Genomic DNA, 23,966 nt, shown 5'->3' on the forward strand with positions numbered 1-23,966 from the left:
GAAGATCCTTCGCATCAGGGAAGATCACTGCGCTAAGGCCAGCATCCTCACTGAAGCCAATGTCACCAGCACTGAAGGAATGAGTCTCATGCACCAACTCCGCGGGGCTGGACAGTGTGTGTAGATGCCAGACTCTCGCCTCCCAAAACAAGTCCTCTACTCTTAGCTCACCCATGGTGAGAGATCCTGAGGTGGTCAGAGGAAACTCTAGAAAGACACACTGAAAGTGTATCTCAAGAAAACTGATGTGGACATCACAAGCTGGAAGGAGCAAGTCACCAACTGACCCCACATTCTCCATCAGGTAGTGGCCCACTTTGAGGAGAAGTGCATTGCCCTCAAAGCTGAAAAGAGAGAGAGAAGGAAAGAAAAAGAAATAACTTTTTCCTAGCAGGCAACTGGCCCACCAGGAAACGTCTGTACTTACTGCGGGTGGATCTGTGGTTCCAGGATCGGATTCCTTAGTCCTCTCAGGACCTATATGTAAATCCGTGGTAGAGATCATCCTTGAATTGAGGGATCACCGATGATAATGATGACAGCCCCTGAAATCCAACCACCAGATAATGATCAAACCAGCAGACAAAAGGAGTACCATCGTTGTTCTCAACCATCATTAACATGTCAATGAGCTCAATCGACAATGCTGTGATACCATCTACTATAAAGACCTCAAAGAAGACCCTTCACACCACAGTTCACCCAGGAATTTGGGATCCTGTCAAATCCTTCCCCACATAACTCCCAAGAGAAACTCTAAAACCTCATTCCCCATGAACCCACATCAGAGATATTCGACATGCTTCCCAGATACACAAACACAGGAACCGATGTAGACCCATCGTATCTGGCCATGTCACTTTTATGAAGGACTTTGAGGACTCAAAGAAACCATCCTCAGACCACTCACTGCAAAAGGGCCAGCTTCCTTCAGGACTCAACCAACTTCCTCCAGAAACTCAGCAATGTTAACATCCTTGCTTAGAACACCATCCTTGTCACCATGGATGTCACCTCCATCCCTTGCAATGATGGCATCACTGCCTGCATGAGATATTCACAAAACAATGGACAACACTCAAATATCCACCCCAAACACATTACTAAACTTATCCATTTCATCCTCACCCATAACAATTTTGCATTCAACAACAAACACTCTGTCCAAATCATGGGAACAGACATGGGTACTATGATGGTTCCCCAATATCCCAACGTCTTCATGGGTCATCTTGAGGAAGAATTTCTGGACAAATATTCCTAAGATACATCAATGATATTTTCATCCTCTGGACAGATGACCGAAACTCCCTCATATAGATTTCCACCACAATTTCAACCACCACTATCCATCCATTACAGTTTTTCTAAAACACTTCCACACCAACATCAACTTCCTGGACACCACAATCAGCTTCAGTAATGGAACCCTGTAGACAACGCTGTACAAGAAACCCCTGGATCACTACACTTATCTTCACAGATCCAGTAATCACTCTAAACACCAAGAAATCTGTTTTATACAGCCAGGCCCTCAGATACCACAGAATACGCCCTGAGAAGAAAGTCCAGCATATATACCTTAACACACTTAAAAGTGCCTTCACCAAACAAGGACACTCCACCAGAGCAGGAGATTGCATCACAGAATGGATCATCCAAAGACTCCACGAGAACCTGCTTCAATATAGGAGAAGAAACCCTCCTACTGCATACGCCTAGTGGTCTCCTACCACCCCAATTACACAATTACAGCCCATACTCAATGGGAACCAGATACTGAAAGAAATCTTTCCCAGCCCCCTTCTTCTGGCTTTCGACAAGCCCCCAACCTTGCCAAGCTCATCATCAGAAGCAGGACCCACCAACTCAGAGGCACCGGAGCCTGCTGTAACAACAGATGCAAAAGCTGGAGACATATCTCTGCTCCTACAATGATCAATACCACCCACAACACACCTTTTGAGATCCTTGGGTCCTTCATACGCCTATTGCAACATGTGATGTACCTCATTCAGTACACTAAATGCCCCAATAACAACTATGTGGGTGAAACCAGACAATCACTACACTCTTGAAGGAACTCACACAGAATAATGATAAAAGACAAAAACCGAAAAGACCGGATCACCTGTGGGTGAACACTTTTCACAAAACGATCACTCCATCTCTGACCTTTCACTCCTCCTCATCAAAGGAAACTTGCAGAACACCTTCAAAAGACAAGTCTGGAAGCTTAAATTCATAAATTTGTTAGACACTAAAATCATGGTCTTAATAAAGACACTGAATTTATGGCTTACTGCAACAATCTATAACTCATTAACCCCTCTTTTTTGCCACTTTACCTTGAATTATCCCTTAGAATATATGCTAACTACATATGATAAACAATCTGTTCCACCTTGTATTTAGCTGTGACACTCTGAGTACCTTTCCCAGACCTGAAGAAGAGCTCTGTGTAAGCTTGAAAGCTCTCTCACCAACAGAAGTTGGCCCAATAAAAGAGACTACCTCATACATCTTATCATGCTGATGAAAGCATTCTATGGATTTTATAACGGATTTCGATGTTTATACATGCAAACGAAGTATTTTATGTTTTAGATAGGAAGAACAAGAGTCTTATGCTTTATATCTGTAGGAGAGAGCACTGCCTTTAACATGGTTTCATATTAGCATAGCGGATAGTCTCATTTTATTTAACTACATTTGATTTCTAATGTAAAGAAATGTTTTAAAAATGGTTCATTTGCTTAGCTATTAGCTATTCAGAAAATGTCACAAATATCTTTTGATATTTCAGGATTTTTATATTTCAGGATGTATTTTAGTTTAACTAAATTCTTCTGTATTTCATTGACAACAGGGCTTGAGGCAGGGTTTCAGACATATGTTTTAAAGTTTTTGTGACTTTGGCATTGTGTAGTTGAATAAACAATTTCCATTTGAAGTGTAAAAAGGTCAGAACCAATGAGGTTCCTGCACACTAGCAAACTGATCTACTGTTATAGCATAAACTAATCTAAAAAAACTGACAAGAAAGAAGACTTCTTTGCTGTGGAGGATTTCCTTTAACCTACAGACTCAATTAGCATTAGCTGAGGAAGGTCATTTTTTAGTCCTTAAGTTGTGATCTTGATTTGAAACTAGAGCTCAGTTAGTATCGTGTGTAAAATGATGATCTCTCGTGGGACTTGAGCAATACTACTGTGTACTGTAGCTTAAGATAACATGGTTGCCCTTGGTAGTTAGATGTTGCATTGCTTTAATATATTTCTCATGCCTCTCACTTAACAGTCCAGAAGGAATAAGTCAATCTCTTGCATGTTCAAGTGCCAGAACAGCCAATCACAGGTTGACATTTATATGCCCCTGGAAGTATCCAGGTCCCTGCATGATGGTTTTTCTCTAGTCTCTGCTCTGCTTTTCTTCAGACAGTCTGACCTAGCTACTGTTTGAACCTGTCTCCAGTGGTGTCTTGATTGGTGAATCTCTGTCTTTCACCTTGTGGAAGAATTTGTTTGGGTTGCCTTACACAAATGCTAGCTCACCTTTGTAGAGTTTAAAGCTAGAAGGAACCATTAGATATTCTAGTTCGACTTTCTGTATCACACAGGTCACTAAATTTCACCCCTGCATTGAGCCCAATAAATTTCACCAAGTAACCCCTATACTGAGACTAATAAGTTGTGTTTAAAGTATATCTTACAGACAGATATCCAGTCTTGATTTGAATACACCAAGAGATAGAGAATCCACTACTTCCCTTGGTAGTTTTTGTTTCAGCGGTCAGTCACCCTCAGAATGCCCTGTGGTACCAAGTCAAATGCCTTTACAGAAGTCTAAGTATATGAGATCTATGTTGTTCCCTTTAACAAACAAACTTTTAATCTTATCAAAGAGTGAAATCAGGTTTGTTTGACCAGACCTGTTTTCCATAAAGCCATGTTGACAATAATTCCTATATTTTGATTCTTTATCAGTTGAAGCCTGTCAGCTTTTCTATTATTTTTCCAGGAGTGATGTCAGTCTAACCAGCCGATTGTTACCTGGGTCATCCTGGATATAAATAACACAGTTGCTCTCAGTAAGAGCTACTGGCTGCTGTGCACTCTGGAAAATCTGGCCACTTATTTGGGTGCCTAAGTGGAAAGAGATGGTTTTGGGCTCTTTGGAAAATGAGGCCCAAATTGCCCAAACTACTCAATATCATTTAATCAAAATCAGTGCAGAAGTTAGTATAACTACTTGATTTTCAAAAAGACTGGGTTAAGTGCCAGGCAAGGCATGTTTTGCTATATAAATGGAATAAAGCAGCAAAATGTTCGGTAACTGTTTGGGCCTACAAGTCTATAGTCACCTGCTGTATATACAGGTACCAGAACCTTTAGAGCCAGCCCCGGGGATAAGTATCAGTCCTTAAACGACTGACCTGGTTTCTACTGTTAGAACACTTCAAAGTGAGGGGGCAGAATACAGTCATGTTAGTTAATGACTTGGCCTTCATATGTCTATACATTTTTTTCTATCCTCTGTGTATCCCCATCCAAAGGCTATCATCTAGCAAACTTTGTATAACAACTGTTTATGCTTTCAAATCATATCATGGCCCAGGTACTGCCTAGTACATTTTAACCATAGGAAGGTATGCATCATTTCTGTACCTCAATAGTTGTTAATAAAAGCAGCTTCTTTTTCTGCAGCACAGCAAAATATCTCCAGGTCTCTGAAGTTTTTCCACGGTTTGATGAGCATGCTCAGCTCTCTACAGAGAATCTTTCTTGTCTAGCACTATGGCGGAGAAAGTATTTCCTTCTTTGGAAAGACCCCTGAAATAAAACAAATCATATGCCACTGCTAATGGAAGTCATCAACATCTTCTACAGAGAGCAAAACTGACAACCTTCCTGAAAAATTGCAGTACTCTGCCTGATCTCAGAAAGCCAACACTCATTGTGGATAACCTCTTCAGCTACTATCACATCTTTCAAACCTTCCAGTCCTAGGCAGAATCTTTGAGAAAATAGCAATGAAAAAGTTCTAGCATGTGGTAGCTGCCAACTTCCTGGATGCTTTGTAGTCTGGCTTCAGATGTAGTAAGGAAAGAGCTTTTTCCACTTTTTTTCAGCTTCCACCTAGTGGGGCTCGGTGAAATAGAACCTGTGAATAACCGAAGAAGAAAAATTTGGTCATGTTCCACAAGGGTCTTCCAGTGCACTGAAAGATTACTTACTATTGGCAATAGATGGAGGTCATGTCTCAAAGCTTATATTACTTGACCTCTGTGTAGCATTTGACACGGTCAGTCATGGTGTATTGCTGACTGTCTTGTATGATATAGATGATGTTGCACTGTGGTGGCTCCAGTCATTACTCTCTAACAGGAGCCAGAGATGGCAGTGGGCAACTGTTCCTGTTTTCCTCCCAAATTCTCAGCAGTGGAGTCCCAGAAAGATTTGTCCTGTGCTCTCCTCTTCAATATCTACATAGACCAGTTGGTTAGGTGGTGAATCAATAGGAACTCTACTACCAAAAATATGTTGATGACACCCAGCTATATAGCTCCTTTTGGAGACTCAGTATGAGCCAGTAAATCAGACACTGGACTGTAAGCCAGGAGACTTGTGTTCTGTTCTAGGATCTGCCTCTGACCTGTGCTGTTGGGTGAAATCACTGTCCAATTGGATCAGTCTGTAAATTATTATTATTATTTCTCATGGGAGAGACTAAAAGCCTTGCAGTAAGGATTGAAGTCACGTTGTGCTAGGCACTGTAAAAACACAGATGTAGATGTGACCTCCGATCCGAGGAGTTTACCGTCTTGAAAGACAAATGACATAAGGTTATGAGGAGAGGAAACTGACAGAATATATACAGATTCTATATTATAAAATCCTAAACCTACCTATCATCTCGTCTGTTGGGAGTTCTCTTGTCGATGTCAGCCAAAGAGCATCACGAGAAGGGGGAGAGTAGTGACCTTATGGATCAGTTCTGGGAGGGTGGTTTAGAAGTAAGAAGCAGCATGGAAAAAAGTCAGTTTGGTTGGAGGGTCAAGACTGGCTGTTAGCAGAGAAGCTGGAAGGACAGGATAGAAGGCAAATGAATAAACAGAAAGGAGTAGAATTGTGAAGAGGCTTGAAGGAGAGGACAAAAATTATTCAACAAAATATGTATTTATAACATGTCATATAACTTCTTAATTTAATATAGCAAGCAAAATAAGAAATCCATTATTGTGTACTCCAATCTCCATCACTCTTCAGAAAAGATTAGACTGAATCAACACTTTAACTGCACAAGAAATTGTATAGCATCGTCTCTAATCCTGTTTATTAAAGAATGCAGCCTGGGTTAGTGGTGCAGGACATGAGGCTGAAAGATTTATTCTTGGTTCTGACATTAACTGGCTGTGTGGCCTTGGGAAAGTCACTTAACCTGTGTGTTTGTTTCCCAATCTGTAAAAACAAGGCTAATACTTCTCTCTGAGATGCTGTGAGACTTACTGTTTGCAAAGTGTTTTGAAGACGTGTTTTTTAAAATTATTTTTAACATATATTTATCAAAAACTGTCTTGAAAATTTCATATTCTCCTGTAAACCTACTGTGACAAAGCCAGACCTGACAGTTCCGGAAGGGTGGTTGAAGGCAGGTGTATATCCGTCTTAAAATGGTTAAAGCCCTTTTTCCCTATGAATTGAAAGAGGTTACCTCAAGTTAATGATGGAGAACCGAGTCTAATTAAGGGCAGGCAGCCTGTGACCTTTGAAAACTTCTTACAGCGAGTGGGATGTGGAAGGAGAAACAAGCTACGGAAGGATTGTGTGTAGCCAGGGGAAAAGGCTTCTCTGAGGTAAAGAGCTGTTTTTCCCTGAAAAGAAGAAATTTTGTGTTTATTTCTGTCTGGGGAGGGGGTCTTGGCTGCCAGTGTAGCTGGGCCAAGAGTGGGTTAGAGAGGGTGACTGGCAATTGGTAGCCATCATAAGATGAGACCGTACTCCAGTGGGAGTTAAGAAACTTATTTGCCTTGTTTTTGCTTAAAGAAGCCCTTGGGCCAATCCTAAGACCTAACCTATATGTATTGTAAATAAACTAGTGTGAAGTATTAAACTTCTGATTTACTCCAGGCCCCTTCAATGCCAGAAGGAAAAATGCAGAGCCCTGATGTGATGAAAGAGGTGCGTTGTCACACTACATACAGGCCAACTGGCTCCTGTGATTTTGATCTTTAGTAGAAAACAAAAAACCTGTAGCCATCAGCTGTTTTTAGATGCAGACTAGTGATTAGCCTGCAGTTGGTAATTCATTGGTGTCTCAAGCACTGGTTGTTTCCTTATTCCAGTGCTGAATATTAGGAGATGAGGTTTATCTCACTTGGAAATGTTGCTTTGTCAAGACCTCCAAAATGTCATCATGAGATTAATCGCCTTTCTAGCAAAAGTTCACCAGACCTGGCATTTCCATTGCAACTGTTGATTTTAAGCAGGGTGCTCTTTAGAACAAAGCTTCAGCTTGATAGACTAGAGCGTAATGATACTTCATTTCAAAGAAAACTGTTCTATCATTTAGAGCTGCAAGGACCCATGTGGCATTGGGAGAGAAGGTGTTAAAGAACAGAGAATTTTGTTTCATTAAGAAATCTTACACTTTCCGTATATATTTCTAGGTTTAGCTTTCTATTTCTGTCTCCACTGGGGAGAGATTTTTCATTTTATAAATCAGGCTTCAGAGAGGATAATGATAATACAAATAAATAATCATAATAAAAATTACTGTGTTCCTATATAATTATAGTTAAGGCTACGTTTTAGTCACTTTTTTTTCCCAATAAAAGTCATGGAGAGGTTACAGGCAGCAAACATAAATTCACGTCCCGTGACCTCTCCATGACTTTTACTAAATATTACCTGACTAAAACTTGGGGGTCAGGGTGGGGGCTGGAGGGTGGCTCAGGGTGGTGGCTAAGGGTGGTGGTCCTGCCATGGGTGCCTGGGGGGCGCAGCCTGGGGGGGTACTCAGCCGGGGGGGTGCTGGGGGTCGGGTTCCCTACCCAGCTCCTGGGAAGCGGTGACCTCCAGCTCCTAGCTCCACGTGCTGCCTCTGCTCCGCCCCAAGCTCCAGTTCTGCCGCTCCCATTGGCTGGGAACTGCGGCCAGTGGGAGCTGGGGGTGGTGCCTGCGGGCAGAAGCAGCATGTGAAGCAAGGAGCTGAGGGAGGGGAATTCCTGTTGCCCTTCTGGGGAGCACCCCCAGGTAAGCACCATCCCGCACCCCAGTTCCTATTAAATGTTCTTCCTGCTTAATGCTGTCAACTACCAGCCTGAACTTGTGATTGTGCTTCCAACTCATCTCTGCTTTTCCAAATGATTCTGAAGTTTACCTAAATTAATAAAGCACTTAAGTGCACATACTTTAGTACTTTCCTAGATCAGGGCCATAGTTATTAGGCCTTGGATCTTTTTGTGTAATTAAATTAAGTTGATGAAAACTTCTTCAGTGGTTACTTAACTTGCTTTTTGCATTTACCTTAGAGTTCCAATATATAACAGCAGCCCACACCACGTTGATGCCGTTTCCCATTAACAGCATATTAAAAAGGAGTGTCTGTGAGGAATATACTTGGAAGATGAAGAGTTTGCATGTTTTAGGGAGAGGTGTTTGTTCTACAAGGCCTAATTACAATGCAGTAGTTGAAACTAAACTGAAATTCTTTAGAGAGAGATTCATTGAAGGCAAAGTATTTTGCCAAAAGAGGTTTGTCTGTAGAATTTTTCTTTTGTTTCATTCAGGCTTACAATTGCCTACTTTAAGCAACTGGTTCTTTCTTTAATTCTGTATATTTTTATTCATACAGTCCAGTGCAGAATTTGATATTTCATAGTATTAACCAGGAGGAACTATGAGAGCTCAGTTATAGGATGGTATACAAAGTTCCTATTAAATGTTCTTCCTGCTTAATGCTGTCAACTACCAGCCTGAGAAGAATTGCGTTCATTTCTGTTAATAACTGCATATATTTCTGTTGGTCTGACAGAATACAAGTAAAATGTTGTCCTCTTGGAAATTATTTAAAGTGAATTTAGTCTGTCTATGATTTTTGAAGATTTGTAAGGCTGTTTGGCAATAAACTGAGGAAAGAAAAGCATATTTTCCTCTGTTTTAATAGATGCAAAAAGAGTTACTTGTCTGTTTCATAAAAACGCGATCTGTAACACCGGAGTTGGGATTCATCATCTTAACATATAAATTTGGTTTTGTTAAATCAAGAAGTCTAGATTTTTGTTGTTTGTTTCATTAAGACTTTTGCAAAACAATTAAACCTTTCTTAGTTGGTCTTCTAAAATATTCCTCTGCTTTGAAGAATGTATGAAACATATAAGTCAAAAGATGGATTTTGTAAAAATAAGGTGTTACAATAGTGAACACCAATCGAAATATTTCTATGAAATGCTTTGTATTTCAAAAGAAAATCTAGTAGAAATATTGTAGTGCATTTTTACTGAGTGGTGTATCTTAATGTATAGAAATCTTCCCATAATTGCAGAGCCTGCTGGATTGTAACTGCATAACCCCCTATTCATAGATTCATAGATATTTAGGTCAGAAGGGACCATTATGATCATCCAGTCTGACCTCCTGCACAACGCAGGCCACAGAATTTCACCCACCACTCCTGCAAAAAACCTCTCACCTATGTCTGAGCTATTGAAGTCCTCAAATTGTGGTTTAAAGACTTCAAGGAGCAGAGAATCCTCCAGCAAGTGACCCGTGCCCCATACTACAGAGGAAGGTGAAAAACCTCCAGGGCCTCTTCCAATCTGCCCTGGAGGAAAATCCCTTCCCGACCCCAAATATGGCGGTCAGCTAAACCCTGAGCATATGGGCAAGATTCACTAGCCAGATACTACAGAAAATTCTTTCCTGGGTAACTCAGATCCCACCCCATCTAATATCCCATCACAGGCCATTGGGCCTATTTACCATGAATATTTAATTACCAAAACCATGTTATCCCATCATACCATCTCATCCATAAACTTATGGAGTTTAAAGCCAGATAGATCTTTTGCCCTCACTGCTTCCCTTGGAAGGCTATTCCAAAACTTCACTCCTCTGATGGTTAGAAACCTTTATCTAATTTCAAGTCTAAACTTCCTATTACAACTAGGCAGCACAAGACCCAAATACTTTTTACCTTATGTCTAAAATTTTCAGTTATTGCATCATCCACTTGGCAAATTCATATTTTAATGACATGGTACAACATGTGGTGACTTTCATTTTTCTCTATATCACTGATTTTCTACAATACTCAGTCTCCTACACCCAGCCTCCCAGACCATCAATTTTTGCTGATAGCAATTCTAACTTCTCTTCAAACAGGGACAACAATTACCTGCAATTTGTCCAATTTAGCATGAAGGAATCCCAGCAAATCCTGCAGTGACCTTGTTGGGTGTGGAAAAGAAAACACAAGTTAGTATCTTACCTTTGATAACTTGATTTTTCTTTCATGGAGTCTGAAATCCTATATGCATTTTTCTACCATTTGCCATTACAATGAATGCTATCCAGGAGTCTTCCTAGTGTCCTGCCACCCTCTGTTCTGACGTCAGTGTCTGGACAAGTAACCACCCAACAGAAAATGTGGTCAGAACATCTGTGTGCAGAAGCGGGCTTGGAGCATTGAGAAAACAACATTGTCTCTCATTGTGATACAGTTATAATGCACTTCAGTTGACAAGCTGTAGTAATATTATTTGATATAGTCTTTTTAAGAAAGAGAGACGGGTATTGAAAGGGTGCATATTTTTTATGGGAGAGAAAGGAAATACTAGTCAAAAATGAATCTCTGATCCATCTAAATAAATTGTCTCAGAGATGGGGTTTGAGAACCATTAGTACACAACCTCATGCTCTAATACAGAGTGGAATTTGTCTATGTGACCATGTCATGACAAAATATAGTCTTGATTTGTTGAAGATGGAGTGACAGCTACCGAGGTGGTCACTTATGGTGAAAACTAACCTCCTTCAGGTATGTTTCAGCTGCTCAGTTTTTTCCAAGCAAAATTACTGCAGTAGAGGACAATGCCTATAGATTGAAGAAAAAAGCAAATAATTTCCCAAGCCTGACCTCAGCAAGAAACCTCTTCCTTCCCCCAAGCCAGCTATGATACAAATGACATAAATTTTCTCCACATGTCCCAGTTGTATTCAAGCGGATTCTGATAGAGGTTTGAAGCAGTAATCAGATACGTTTCCTCCAGAGAAGTGGGACTGAATTTCACCTTGTTCTTTTCAAAATGTTTTCTTTTGGATAGACAGTTGAGTTATATTTGTTTGGTTTTTCTCTCCACAGGATGCCTGCTAGTGAAGGGTGACATTGTTGGTTGTACATTCCAGCGTTTAATTTTTTGGATCAGTGACCCATAGCTCCCTTTGTTGGTATTTTTTGGGAAGAGAATAGATCAGTGTTAGTGCTTTGTCTAATGTATTAAGTAAAATCCTTCACCCCTTACCATCAAACCCTAAAGATACGGGTTCAGAACAAAGAAGATGGAACATTAACTTACAATATTTATTTTGAAATTGATGAATGCAGATTAAAGTGTGCCTCTTTCCAGTGAAAGGGGAAACCTTATCCAGAATTTTAGTATAAACATTATTCTTTGGCTGTGGAATGAAGTAAAATATATTGTATTATGGTTTACTGATGGAGATGACTTTAAAGAAGAGTTGACCTTGACACTGAGGGCTTGGTCAGAGTAATTCATTCCCTGGGGTAGCATCTCTGTGCAGCCAGTGGCACCGTGCCAGGGTACAGCTGGCTCAGTTAGCTTTGTTGATCCCATTTGTGATGTGAAGCAGTTCTGATTTGTTTAACATCTTGTAAAGCAACTGTGAGTACATACTAGGTGTGTCCCTGGAAAATTCAAAGCAGGAATTTAAAGCAGAATGAGAGAGCAGGTCTCAGAATTCTTCTTACTATTCAGCCATTTTGGTTATCTGTATGATTTGCCCGAAAGGTTAAAAAACTGTTGCCTGTGTTTTCAGTGAGGGGAACTCAGTGGTCTTTCACATTGGCACTAATGAAGAAGGTCCAAGTCTTTCTTTAAGACAATCTCTCCTGGGTTTCAGAAAATGTTAAAGGCAGGTGGACATTTACAGCTAGAGGACAGATACAGGAAAGGGGAGAGACAGTATCTTAAAGTTTAAATAGTTCAGTATGTTTTGTAATACAGGTGTGAGGAGAAGCAATTCTTTGGCTGCGGTGATTGAAAATTATATCTTTAAGTAGTGTCAAAGAAGATTTCTTAAATCATATTAACGCAAGTTACAGTAGAACCTCAAAGATACAAACACCAGAGTTACGGACTGACTGGTCAACCAGACACCATGTGAAACCGGAAGTAACCAATCAGGCAGCAGCAGAGACGAAAAAAAAACCCAATAAAAAATAAAAAGCAAATACTCTACTGTAGCTGTATTGCATCTTAAAGGCAGGCATATCTGGGCTGCCTGTCCCCACCCCATGCGTGGGGCAGCCACTTACATCAAGATGCTAGGGCTGCCACCCAAGGCATCTGGAGTTTTCACCCTTCCTCCCCTCCCACTCCTCACTCTTCCCTGGCCAGGAATGGGGGGGCGGGGGCGGGGTGCTGTTTTTACACCCCTCCATCAACCGGGAGGGGAACACGTTTACACACAGATACATATGGTGTCCGGAGGGGGACAAGCTCGCAAACTGATGCTTGGGGCTGAGTAGGGTGCTTTGGAGCCCGAACTGCACTTTGTTTAGAGTTATGAACATTTCAGAGTTATGGACAACCTCCATTCCCGAGGTGTCTGTTACTCTGAGGTTCTGCTGTACATAACTAATTATATAGCCTCCTCCACTCTGACCCTAGAAGATCTGCTGTAATCTCAAATTGCTGCTTTGTTAGTTGAGCCGTCTTATGTATGCAGGCAGACTTGAGAATACCAGGGGGAGTCACCTGCTCAGATAATAGGGCTCAGTGACCACCAAAAACGCAGCGAGAAGAAGGCTAGACTGTGGTTAAGAAGAAATGGATTCATTGGCTGGCTCTGCCACCAACTTCCTTTTTGACCCTGGACAGTTCACTTAATTTTTCTGTTTCTTGGTTTCTCATCTACAAAACAGGAATGTCAAGGTTCCTTCCCCACTCTGAACTCTAGGGTTCAGATGTGGGGACCTGCATGAAAGACCCCCTAACCTAAGCTTATTCTTACCAGCTTAGGTTAAATGTTGCCACCACCAAAGTGTTACACAAAGAACAGGGGAAGTGCCCACTTGGAAACATCTCCCCCCAGAAATATCCCCCCAAGCACTACACCCCCTTTCCTGGGGAAAGCTTGATAAAAATCCTTACCGATTTGCATAGGTGAACACAGACCCAAACCCTTGGACCTTAAGAACAATGAAAAAGCAAATTCTTAAGAGAATTTTAATTAAAGAAAAAGTAAAAGAATCACCTCTGTAAAATCAGGATGGTAAATACCTTACAGGATAACCAGATTCAAAACATAGAGAATCCCTCTAGGCAAAACCTTAAGTTACAAAAAGACACAAAAACAGAAATATACATTCCATCCAGCACAGCTTATTTTATCAGTCATTTAAATAAAACAGAATCTAACGCATATCTTCTAGATTGCTTACTAACTCTTTACAGGAGTTCTGACCTACATTCCTGCTCAGGTCCCGGCAAAAGTAACACACAGACAGACAGACCTCTTTGTTCTTCCCCCCTCCAGCTTTGAAAGTATCTTGTCTCTTCATTGGTCATTTTGGTCAGGTGCCAGCGAGGTTATCTTAGCTTCTTTACCCTTTACAGGTGAAAGGGTTTTTCCTCTGTCCAGGAGGGATTTAAAGGTGTTTACCCTTCCCTTTATATTTATGACACAGAATAACTCTTCTCACTCAGTCTTCGGGCCTGATTCGCTCCTTTTGTTATCCTTATGTTAACTCCATTGACTTCAATGGGGTTTACTTCTGATTTCCTACAGGTGTAAGTGAGATGAGAATCAGGGTCTTGATCATCTTGTTCATTTGGGTTGTAAGTGCTGTGGGACCCCAGAAGCTGCCTCTTACTGATGTGTTCAGCACCTTTATAATGGGGCCTCTGGGTGCTATTGTAATGCAAATAATAAAGAGGGGGAAGTCAAGATTATTCGCTCTTCAGAATATAAAGCTACCAGAAAATCTGGGAGTGTGGGGGTTGGGGTAAGCATTTTCATTATTAAAATACTTTGGGAGTGAGTATCTATAAAGGATTCTCTAGTTTATATAAAGGTATTAGGTATTATATGATGCTGATGATAGAGTCCTAGTTACATAAGAAAGCTTCCAGATGTCAGTGAGAACTTCAGTGGGTTTTTTTCCACACTTCAGGTCTCTCCTGCAATGAAAGGCCATTGCAGTCTGGAGTGTTCCTCCTCTAGATATGCTAATATACTGTGAAAGTGCACATCATGCCTGGATGCACCCTGTTGATAAAATACTGCCTGGAGATCTCTCAAAGTGCTAATGTGTCAAAGTGCCCACAAGCACAGGGTGAACGTTACTACTTTCTAAAGGTCGTGTCTGTTGAAGTTAGCTTGTACACTGTCTTTGTGCAAACAGTGATTCTACAAAAATAGGGAAGCTTTTTTTTTTTTTAGCTGAAATCCAGGGATTAATAAGAAAAATCAATATAGCTGATAACGTGTCTCTTAATTTGAGGCAAAGTGGATATCTTTTATTGGACCAACTTTTGTTGATGAGAGAGTCAAGCTTATACAGAGCTCTTCTTCAGATCTCTTAACTTGGACAATGTTGCAAAAAATCCAAACATTAAAGCTCAAAGTCAATTGATTTGAAAACTTGTTCACAGAATTAGCACAGTTATCTGATTTGAAGTCTGATCTGTCACAATATTACCAAAAAAGTTTTTATGTTGCCTCCTAAGGCAGTTCTCTCTTTCCCTTTTCCTATCTTCCTCCTTCCCATTCCCAATCTGTCTTGTTCATTTGCTATAACTTTTAAAGAGAAATAATTTTTTACTTTTGCAGTAATGATAGTCAACCGCAATGCATAGCAATTTCCAAAGAATTATTAGTTATTCTTATAGGAGGCTGAGAATTTTTAAATAGCATAAAATACAATTGGAATCTCTTATTTATTTTTTCTGTGTTTCATTTTGCAGCAGCATGTAGGTGTGCATCTTCTGGAATTTTATTCTAAGATTAGTGTTTGATGCTTTGGTGAAACCTCTTTCCCATTATGCCTTTAGTTAATACCAATTATGCAATCTTTTATGCACTGTTATTGTATCATTTATTTTTATCTACACAAATAGTAATGCATGTACTATTAAAATATTATTTGAAATGACTTAATTTTAAAAATGTATGTGTTGTATGTATATGGATCTGGAAACAGTTTTAAATTAGTTTTAAAACAAATACACACATAGTAAAGCTAACAGAAATCTTTACAGGACTTTTGGGTGGTAGTACCATATATCAGGCTTGTCAACTATTTTTAGTATCTCTTCAGACATTTGTTTTTATAGATAACCACTTGTCCTGTACTTTCCCTTTTTTGTTTATAAAGTATATGTCTGTCTCGAACATGCAGACTGTTGTACTTTAAACCCGTGTATACCTTAGTCCATTCTTTGTGATTTAGCTGCACATTTCTTATCTAGAGCAGCAGATGCTGCTGTTTATTGAGGAAAAGCTTTATCATCTATTCCTGCAGTTATGGGACTATGAGCTTAAAAGATTTACTAAGAGGAAATTCTCTTCCTCCTTGTTTTGTTTCCTCCTCTTGCCCATTCTGAAGAGCTGCTCTGTGGTACTGATTAGGTAGACTTCCTTTGTTTCATCATAGTAACCTAACTGGTTCTGTAAATTGGTGTTATTTAGAGAGGCATATTGAACCTATTGAATGGATATGTTTAATTACTGCTCCTCCCTCTCCCCATTTGGCTAATACTTTTATTTCTAGGCATTTAGAGAATCAGGCATATTTTTAAGGTAAGTATATTTTTCAAACATACCCTTTGTCAGTCTGCTCTTTTGGTGAAGCTTATCTGTATTCATAGGGAACTGTCCCTGTAAGCTAAGAAAGTTGTCCTGGGTCAGCTGCTGTTTCTTCCATTCCTGGTACTTATTGAAGACTAATGAGCTGATACCATTTCTTTGGTATAAGTGGTACTGTTGACATCTTACGTCTATTCTAGAAATGCTACAGTGGCACATGACACTACTCACAACAACAAAAATCACTTGAAGATATGAGTGAATGATGAACAGAGGCATAAATGTGGAGAAGACCTGTTTAATTAACTGAAAAATGTGGCCTGAGTGTAGCACATATTTTAACGACTTGTTAAATGTCTCAATGTTGAAATAATTTGACATTGTAAAATGTTTAAATTTTTAACTAAAAAGTAAAACAAGTCTGACATTAGTTTATAGTATAAGTACATGAAGGGCTTTGCTAGGAATCTCAACAGCAGACTGGTTGGTATAGTGATAGAATTTTGTTATGAAGTCCTTGGTTAATGCAACACTGGGCAAACTACTTGGAGTAACTAGATGTTTGGAACCAAAATATGGCACTTCTTTTTTATTAAGCTCAGCAAGTAAAACTAATATCCAATGTGTGAACAAAGCCAGGGGAAAATAAAAAAGGAGACAATAAAACCTGTTCTTTTTTTTTTCTAGTGTATGAGTGATGAAATGGTATGAGTTTATATGCGTATATTGAAAAAAAAAACTGAGATGGGGCTGTGTTTAGGAAGATGGTGTAGTTTTTCTGCCTTTATGATGCCTAAGGCTGCTCACGTGGTTCTAGCAAGGTAGGACACGTAGGATGACAGTGTCATGGAGTAGGACTTTTACCTTTTATACCAAACAAAACATATTTTGACTTATTGAAAAGTAGGACAATCCTACTGAAAGTAGGACATCTGGCCACACTAAGCTGCCTCCAGGAAAACTTTGTCTGTGGTAGCAGAATCCAAGTTCTCAATGACTCTTCCATATTATCACATCAAGCTGTCTGACTCCTTGACTGCCTGCATTTTTATTCTTCTGCATTTATGCAACTTCCTCTTTTCATCACAGTTTTCAGTCATTCAGTGCTAATTTTGTGTGCATACCTGGCAAGTAACCCTCTTTCTTCCCTAAATATTATGATTCTGGTAGTCAGGGAAATGAAGTACATCTTTATTTTTAACTGTATCGAATTTCAGCTGTTGAGGAGTCTTTTCTCTGTGTGTCACTTATATAAAGCCTCTCAGATAATTTGGTTATGGTAGTGTACAATGTAAACTGGTGGTGTAATTTGACAGAAAATTAGACAGCAGGGTATTAAGGATGCGTTTATAAGGGTTAATACATATTGATGCTTTAATAAATGGTTAATAGATTGTTGTAATAAAATAGGTTTCTAATAACCATCTTTAAACCTTTTTACTGATATCCTTATAACACAAGCTACTTGTGTCTGTAATGTGCTTATAACCTCATATATTAACCATTATAAATGGAACCTTAATGTGAAGTGAGACTGACAGGAGTAATCAGCCAGCATTTTTGAGAAGGAAGGAACACCATAGCTTTGGTACGTCATTATGCACTAGGCTTCTGATGTTTATTAAAAGTTGTTACCTTAAGCTGATTCGTCCCCCTCCATGATGAAGTGGGATTTTTTTGTAATATTTTTATGAAGTCTGTGTGTGCCTCAGTTTCCTTTGGTACTTTGCATTGCTACCCAGAGGGGGCAAAAGAGTTAAGTATGCTCTTGGGGCAGAACAGGAGACATGAGGTGTCCCCTCGCTGTCTGGGGTGCAATGAATGACTTGTTAAGGAACTGGCTTGGAACCTGCTGAAACCAACCCATATCAATGGAGAATACAAAATGGACAATGGGGAGCCCCAATGACAAGAATGGTCTCACCTGACAAATAAGCAAAGAAGAGCCAAGACCCCAGCTCAAGAACAAAGGAAAATATGTCAGGTGGCAGGATTAAATGTGGCCCTCTGGAGAGACACAAAGTGCTCAGCTTGGACTGACAAAGGGACAGAGAGACCGAGCTTGAACTGGAGTTCATAGCAGCTTGGCCAGATGGACTATGTCTTAACTTTTATTTGCTAACTTAAGGACTTCCGATGTTGTAGTCCAGTTGACTAATATACCCTATTTTGTTTTGAAAAGGCTGCTGTGTGTGTCTGCATATATTTGCTGAGGTGAATTGATCACTGAATAATGTAAAATTCTCTGACTAGAAGTCTATCGCATTTGGACTTGCAGGGCAGAACTGAGAGGGTGAACAGGAGATCTGGAGCCCAGGAGCTCAGTCCTGAAGGAGTTGAGTCTACAACGCCGATCCTGAAGGAAGAGTGGAACCCTTTAGGGATCTTCCACACTGAAGGGTTCCTTTAAGAGACTGTTTAAAAGTTGGGACTTAGCACAGATCCAGTGGATCAGTAATACTGCTGCCAAAGATTGGAATGATGCAAGTCACCTTTACAAAGTCAAATCTTTGGCTTGGGGTGGTGGTTAGGGGAAAGAGTCAAACCCAACAAATATAGTTAGGAAAAGACTTCAGCTCTACGATTAAAGAATCGGGTTCTGCTTCACACCTTACATTAGCAAAGCCCAACTCCTGCAAGCTACTCTGCAGGGGAGACCTCTGCCCTTGCATACAATTGCATTGATCACATTGGGGTTGTGTGCAGGTTTTGGAGGTCTGTTTACAGAAAGAGAAGAGTGAGGGGGGATTTGATAGCAGCCTTCAACTACCTAAAGGGGGGTTCCAAAGAGGATGGAGCTAGGCTGTTCTCAGTGGTGGCAGATGACAGAACAAGAAGCAAGGGTTTCAAGTTGCAGTGGGGAAGGTCTAGGTTGGATATTAGGAAACACTGTTTCACTAGGAGGGTGGTGAAGCACTGGAATGGGTTACCTAGGGAGGTGGTGGAATCTCCATCCTTAGAGGTTTTTATGACCCGGCTTGACGAAGCCCTGGCTGGGATGATTTAGTTGGTGTTGGTCCTGCTTTGAGCAGGGGGTTGGACTAGCTGACCTCCTGAGGTCTCTTCCAACCCTAATATTCTATGATTCTATGAAAGATTGCAGGAGTAGTGGGACCCAAGGCCAGAAACTTTTAATTTGCACTATGTTGAACTTTCCCTCCGTCCAGAAACATCCCTAGTATGGATTTCTCCTAGACTTGAGGGCCTGGGTGTAGAGCCTTGTCTTACCTCAGGCATTCTGTTCTCTGACTTCCCAATAACCATTTTTATAGCTCCTTTCCATAGCACCTGATCAAAGGGTGAGAAAAGGGAAGCTAGACTTAATACCTTGCTTGCTGTAGTCCTGGTATTGCCACTACATCCTGTCACAGAAAAGTTTCCATTGTGTTGCAGGCTAAAAGGTTAGCCCTCTCATTGATTTTAAGTATGAGGTAGAGAACCTGGAACTATGAGTACAGAATTTAAGAATTTTCCCATCTCTGTAGGCTTTTGGGGTTTTATTGTTCAAAGGCTTGACTTTGGGAAGGTGAGTTGCGTTATTTCATTGTTTGGTAAGAAAGAATCCAATAAGTTTACAGTAGCAATGCTGAATTGAATATATTAATAAGTCTAATATATAATAGCAAGAGGAGCTTGATGCTAAAACATGAGACGGTTCTTGAGTAGTAGACTGCAGAGGGATTTAGTCTCTGAACTTAAGAGGAAGCTATAACTTAATTCTGTTTTAATTTATGGATGGTACAAATTACTATTTGTCTAGTTAAGAATAAATAGATTCTGCATTTGAGAAGGTAAAGGGATTTATTGTATAAGAAAGAGGGTTGCTCCCCATCCTCCTGGGTTTGCTGCTGCATAGGTAGATCCTGCAGTGAAAACATGACATCTTTAACAGTGTAATATTTTACTGTCCACATACTGATATTTTTATAAGAAGAGCATTATGGTGGCTCCCACAGGACCCAATGAGGCTGTTTACCACTTTTATAAATGAAAGAAAAGGAAACAATCAAGTATGATAGAATCAGACTTTGTCATTGATGGTTTTCAAGTGTGGCTGGATTAAGAGTAATGTAAAAAAAAAAGAAAATCGTGGCATTTGACCTATATTTAAATAACCCCTCCAAACGTGTGGTGGTGATTCCTCAATATATTCCCTACATGTGCCACCCTATCCCACTTCATTGTATCAAGTGACTCCATTTCCTCCTTCAGGTCCACCCATCAAATAATTTCTTCCATGTAATCATCTGTCAACTGATGGAGTGACTAGAAAAAATTAAAGGCAGAGATGCAGCCAGCAAGATTTTCTACAAAGGATAACATTTTATATCCAGAAACCAAAACAAGTTAACATGAACAACAAAAGAGTAACAGAAAACTTTAGCTTAAGGTTCAGTCTGAGTCTGTGAGACCAGGTTTGCTTTTTCTGCAGGCATACTCCCTTCTGTCTCCTGTTTAACCAGTTCATAGCTCTTCTCTTGAGCCACCTGTGCATGAGACGTGAAAAGCTGAGCTGCCTCTGGGATCTGCTCCCTATTAAAAAAAATAGGCAGTGATCAGGGGTTCTAGAAAAATTTGTACAGTGGAGGTGCTGAGAGCCATTGACCCAAAGTGTAAAAACTGTATGTGATGGAAACCACTTCAAGCCAGGGGGTACTGCCACACCCCGAGTTCCAGCACCTGTGACTGTGACTGAAGAAAGGTGAAGAATAAAATGTGGCTCCTTTTACAGGATTTTGGTGTTTGAGCATACATTGTGTAAGCAACAAGATGCTGTGGTCATGTGACTTAGAAATCCAGGTAATAATACGTTGGTTGTGAAGGAAGTAATCTCCCAACACTTCCTTAGGCTGGAAATTGTTACTGCATGTGTGTGTTGTGTTTATTGTAGATTGTAAGTTCTTGGGGGGCAATGACCTTTTTAAATGTGGTTTGTAAAGGATTTACTATTCCAATTTAATGTAGTATATTGATACAATTGTTTAAAATTTAATTAGCATTTAGGCTACAGTAAGCTATTGTAAAGGAATTGGAACTTATTTATAAAATATCCAGGATAAGAAATGTTTTTTTAAAGGTGTTTTAAAATGGGAGCATTGAAATTAGTATGAAAATTTCCACATTCATATAGATTTGAGCAGGAATCCTGACAACTTTAGTTTGGGCCCAACTTCAGTGATAAGTTTGTGTTTTACCTCAGATATTCCCCTGTGTAGCTGGGAATCCAGAACAGAAGAAACAAAATGAAACAGATTGTAAATAAGGGAAACTGAACAATGTATTTTCGCTTTGTCCAAGTTGAATGACATTTTTAAAAAATGATAAATGGTAGAAGGGAAAGTAAATTTTAAAGATATTTCAGTTTCAAAAGTCTTGGATATTACTAACAGTGTAGATGAAGGTTATTTTTAGACCATGATTTTACTTTTAGTGTCATTTTGATTGCTCAAATACTATTTTGCGAACCTCAGCTGTTCAAAAATTATGAGTCAAGACCCCAAAACCATGAAATAAATAAAGTCAGTCTTTGAGCATTCATGTTTCCTGTTTTTAAGATTTTGTCTGTAATCATGAGGGCTGGAAATTTTGCAAGTAGGAACCTTAACAGTTGTTATACTCAGTGTTGCTATCTCACAATTCTCAAAAATCAAAAGGCAAACAACCCCCCTCAAATGTACTGTTAAAAATGTGTGGGGGGGAAGGGTGGGAGATGGCTAACTCATGATTTTTGAGACCCTGTGGTTGACAATACTCTAGGTCAGACCAGTGGTCCATCTAGTTTACTATCTTGTATCCAACAGAGGACATTGTCCAGTCACACCAGAAGAAAGATGGAAGGCAATGAATGTTGTTTAATTCGGCCACAACTTTATTCACTTAAAATATCTGGGAGTATCCAGCAACAAATTGTACAGTGCAGGTCCTCCTTCTTTCCTTAGTCATTTCCAAATAATCCCCAGCCAGGACCCAGCCCATGGCTGGGACCCTGCTACCCTGCCCTTGCATGAGGTAAAAGTAGGGATGCCAGGTGTCTGTGTTTTTACTGGAATGCTCGATTGAAAAGGGACCCTGGCGGCTCCGGTCAGCACAGCCGACTGGGCCATTAAAAGTCTAGTTGGCGGTGCTGCGGATCTAAGGCAGGCTAGTCTCTACCTGTCCTGGCACCACACTGTGCCCCAGAAACAGCCAGCAGGTCCGCTCCTAGGCATGGGGGCCATGGGGCTCCACGTGCTGCCCCAGCACTGGCTCCGCACTCCCATTGGCCTGGCCCCCCCACCTAGGAGCCGGACCTGTTGGTCACTTCCAGGGTGCAGCATGATGCCAGGACAGGCAGGGAGCCTGCCTTAGCCCTGATGTGCTGCTGACTGGGAGCCAACCAAGGTAAGTCCACGCCCCAACCCTGAGCCCCAACCCCCTGCCCCATCACTGAGCGCTCCCCCAAACCTGGAGCCCCCTCCTGCACCCCAGAGCCCACATCCCCAGCCCAGAGCCCATTCCCCCTCCTGCACCCCAAACCCCTGCCTCAACCCACAGCCCCATCCCGCACTCCGAATCCCTCGGCCCCATCCCCCCAGCCTGGACCCCCCTCTTGCATCCCAAATCCTTATCCCCAGAGCCCACACCCCCCAGCCAGAGCCCGCACCCCAACTCTCTGCCCCAGCCCGAAACCCCCTTCTGCACTCTGAACCCCTCATTTCTGGCCCCTCCCCAGAACCTGCACTCCCAGTTAGAGCCCTCTCCCCCAGCCCAGTGAAAGTGAGTGAGGGTGAGGGGGACTGAGCCATCTATGGAGGAGGACTGTAGTGAGTGGGGGGGGTGGGGCCTTGGGGAAGAGGTGGGGCTAGGATTTTCGGTTTTATGCAGTTAGAAAGTTGGCAACCCTTGGTGAAAGAGGGCTATAAAAAGAGAATGTTCAGCTCCCCGCTGTCCCAGACATAGGAGCCCAAACCTGCTTCCTCAGCTCCCTCAAGGGATACTTTCTGTCAAACCTTCTCCAATCCATTTTCCCCAATAACCATATCCCTTCCATGCTGAGTATGTGCACTGGACATCTGCCACACGTTTTATGTATTAAGTTGCGACATTATAACCTAACCCCCTGTTTCACTCCACCAGGTCCCAGACCAGCTGTGGTGGTGGTGGGGGGGGAACCCACCTTGCCTTGGCCAGTCTGGCAGTGAGGGAAAAAATCCTTCCGAGTCCTTAAACATCCCTTTTCTTCCAGCTAGCTGCACAAAGGCACCCCTCCACCGAAGGTTGAAGTGGGCACATTTTATTAGATGCTCACTACTTTGTAGTGGAGAATCGGTTTTCAAATGGTTGTGGAAAAGTTTTAGTGGTTATCATCACGTTTGTTTACTTTGAAAAGATAAGATTTCAGAGAAAATGGTACGGAACTGTCTGGAATTCTTAGTCATTGCAATTCCACGGAGAATATTGATTAGTTCCTAGAGGCTGCAGAGGACTCACTATCTCTTTTCATTGTAGAATGCTGATGAAATCACCAATATGTAAGGTTTGTGCTGCTTTTTGTTGTTGTTGCAGTGTGTCAAAATTGACTACCCAAATCACCATGGTGTCTTGCTAGTTAACTTCTGCATTTCACGTGTTCCTTTTTCAGTAAAGCTGAGGGTTCTTTCATGGAGGGACTACATAGGTGGGAAGGGGAAAGAGAGGGAATTTTTAAAATCCATAAGCATTTGTTTTGCTCCTGTTATGGATAAAGATGAGTCTGGGAGATTTTACTTTTTTGATTATTTTTGTTCAATGTGGAACAAAGATTAAAAGAGAATTTATGACCCCAAAGTGTTTACAATCTGAAAGAAAACATTCTAGCCTGGGATGTCCAACTCATTTCATATGGTAGCCCTGATCTGATACCCTGCCACTAGGCAGGACCACATTCAGCGAAAG

The 23,966-nt window shown here is 40.9% G+C and overlaps 1 protein-coding gene across 5 annotated transcripts in view; it reads left to right on the top strand.

Annotated features, from left to right (window-relative positions):
* The window catches only part of LDLRAD4 (low density lipoprotein receptor class A domain containing 4), a 427,294-nt gene that overhangs the window by 88,533 nt on the left and 314,795 nt on the right, over positions 1 to 23,966 (top strand). The window contains exon 1 of one of the 5 annotated variants that reach the window (XM_073331680.2): positions 10,462 to 10,478. The exons of the other annotated variants lie outside the window; for them this stretch is intronic. The gene's annotated coding sequence lies outside the window, so the exon portion shown is untranslated. Of the gene's footprint in view, positions 1 to 10,461; positions 10,479 to 23,966 lie in introns of those variants that run through there. 5 annotated transcript variants of the gene reach the window in all.

The sequence above is a fragment of the Lepidochelys kempii genome, chromosome 2 (genome assembly GCF_965140285.1).
Source record: "Lepidochelys kempii isolate rLepKem1 chromosome 2, rLepKem1.hap1, whole genome shotgun sequence".
NCBI classification, from domain to species: Eukaryota; Metazoa; Chordata; order Testudines; family Cheloniidae; genus Lepidochelys; species Lepidochelys kempii.